The following is a 2,828-nucleotide window of genomic DNA, read 5'->3' on the forward strand; positions in this document are numbered from 1 at the left end:
ATATATATATGTATGTGTAAATGACTGAGATAATACCGTCAAACAGCTGGTACCTAAAATAAGAGTGATGTAATTATAGTTAATCGATGCATCATTTTCTACATTTTGGATTTTTGCAACAGTTTAAAAAAGCAAAACCAAAAACTGAGCTTTTTTGTGATTGTGTCCAGGACAATTAACTGATAATTATGAATGATTTTATTCTGTTGCTTTTTTTAAAGCTACAATTTTTGTTTTTTGTCTCCCTCGCAGGGCGATTGATAACCAGGTGTACGTGGCCACAGCGTCTCCTGCCCGAGATGAAACGTCTTCATACGTCGCCTGGGGTCACAGCACTGTGGTAAACCCGTGGTACAGTAACAGCCATTCATTTCATCAGTACACCTGCTGTTTAACAGGGTCCCCGCGGGGCCTTAAAAAGTCTTAAAAGGCATTGAATTAATCAAAATGTCTTTAATTAATTTTTCATAAGTCTTAAAAGTGCTAAGACAGGTATCGTTTATGAAAATAAAATTCCGACATTGTATTACGTCTCAAAATAATAGAAAAAAAAAATTAAAAATATAAAAAAAAATCACAGAATACCGTTTGCATTGCTGACATCCAGAAGTCATGTTTTTTTTAGTTTTTTAAGTAAATATTTGGGTAAAATTTTCCATGATCCTTAGTAATAAGTGTCAGGTCTTTTTTTCCACATTTTTCCCCCCACTTTTGGTTACGGTGAAATCGGTCTTAAATTTTGCTGAGTGTTTTTTAAAAAGTCTTAAAAAGTCTCTCATTCCACCTGCTGCAGCTGCATGAACGCTGGTTCACTCCTGAAAGCCGGTAGTGTTTTTCTGGGGACACACTTTCGGTTTCATATTAAAAGCTAATTGTTTTTGTTCTCTGTGAATATTTTCAGCGCTTGAATTTTGCAGACTTGTGATTGTTTTTCTCCGATTGTTGCGTTCGGTCGTTGCAGGGGTGAAGTTATCTCGAAGGCCGGACCGGAGGAGGCGGTTATTTATGCCGACATCGGTGAGTGAAAGAACAGTTTGAGTTTCAGCTGCTGGACTGAATCAGGTTCTGGCTGCTTTTTTATCGTCACACAAGTTTTGAAACGGATCTGGTTACTGGACAGGAGCACTAACTGGAGGCCCATTTCTGCCAATATAATGAAAAAACAGATGCTGTAGAAACTTTCTGAAAATAGTGACTTGGTGTTGCTAAATAATTACTTTTTTATGTGTAATTTGTACTGATGATGAGTTTATGGTGATGTTTTTATACATAGTTTTTGTCTGTTATTATTATAATTATTATTTCTTTTTTTTTATGACAACTCTACTTATAAAGCACCGTTAATGCAAGTTTTTTAATGCAAGATGAAGGATCCATAATGTTAAAATAATACAAACAGACTCAAACCAACAAGCAATAAAAGCAATAAAACCCCAAATAAAAGGAAGAAAATTAAATAAAACATTAATAAGTTAGGTAATATAAATAACATGTATGGAATTCAATTTTATATTATATTGTTATGTTATTTATTATTACTGTAAATTAGTGATTGTATGACTTTGGATACGTCCTGTTTTTAACTGCGCTTTGTAGGGTGTCCTTGATTGCTTTGAAAGGCATCTATAAATTAAATGTATCATTATCATTATTATGTTAATAATTTGTTTTTTTTTTTCAGTAAATCTTGAAATAATGAGAATCTTTCTCATAATAATTATTAATATCTCAAAATAACCACTTAGTATCTCAAAATAAAGGATAGATAAACTGTTTTTGAGATACTAAGTCTTTTTTTTCTGGAAAATTTCTAATTGAGATTATTTTGATAAGTCATTTTGAGAAAGATTCACAGTATTTTTTTGCTCAGTTGTTATTTTGCAATACTTAATTTAAAAAAAAGTAAGAAGTTGTTATTAAGAGTTGTTATTACAACAAGTTTGTCTTTATATTGGCTTTTTTTTCATTACATTGGCAGAAATGAGCTTCCGTACTATCAGTTAATGTAAAGCAGTTATATTTAATTACATTATTTTGTTTAAGTGTTGTTGTTTTTGTGTATCACTAAACCTCTCTGTGTTGGTGTTTGTTCACAGACCTGCAGTATTTAGCCGACATCCGGCAGCAGATCCCGATCACGCTTCAGCGTCGTGACGACCTCTACGCGGTGACGTTTCTGCAGGACGGATCGAGCTGAACGCCTTGACCTCGAGACGAGACGGTGTGAAGGTACCGACACAAACTGTGCAGCAGATCTCTGCAGCAGATCTCTGCAGCAGATCTCTGCAGCAGATCTCTGCAGCAGATCTCTGCAGCAGACGCTGCGTCTTCGTCTTTCTCTGAAGCACCAGACTTTATCGTCTCAACTGATAAAAACAAGAGATGCAGTTTTGGGATGGTGACGCTCATTTCTGAGGGATGAAACTGGTTTGTTTTGTGTGTCTGTTGCTGAAATGAGAAGTTAATTACTTTAAAAAAAATGTCAGTTTTGGTAAGCATTTTTACATTTATCAAGTAAAAATAAACATTTTCTGGGTAAAATTTGTCTGTAGCTGCAACAATTAGTCCATTATTCAGTCAACAGGATATTAACCAGCAACTATTTTGAAAATAAATAAATTGTTTTGTTTTGAGCAAAAAGCTAAAAATGTTATTGTGTGAATGTGATTTGCTGCTTTCCTTTGTCTTACATAAGAGTATTTTTTGTCTTTTTGTTTAGAAATGTTGTTTTGACAAAAGACGACATTTGAAGAAGTTATTTTAGCTTCAACAGGCTTTTCTTACTGTGTTTTTCTAACATTTTGTAGATCAAACAATCAATGAATCGA

General features: G+C 33.8%; 1 long non-coding RNA gene across 1 annotated transcript; it reads left to right on the top strand.

The window, feature by feature from the left end:
- The first annotated feature begins 59 nt into the window (after positions 1-59).
- On the top strand, positions 60-2,498 carry LOC121965509. The gene is made up of 3 exons (XR_006107494.1): positions 60-351; positions 962-1,017; positions 2,097-2,498. It is a non-coding gene; the product is annotated as an uncharacterized LOC121965509 (long non-coding RNA).
- Positions 2,499-2,828: the final 330 nt, after the last annotated feature.

Source organism: Plectropomus leopardus, unplaced genomic scaffold (genome assembly GCF_008729295.1).
Source record: "Plectropomus leopardus isolate mb unplaced genomic scaffold, YSFRI_Pleo_2.0 unplaced_scaffold2029, whole genome shotgun sequence".
NCBI classification, from domain to species: Eukaryota; Metazoa; Chordata; class Actinopteri; order Perciformes; family Serranidae; genus Plectropomus; species Plectropomus leopardus.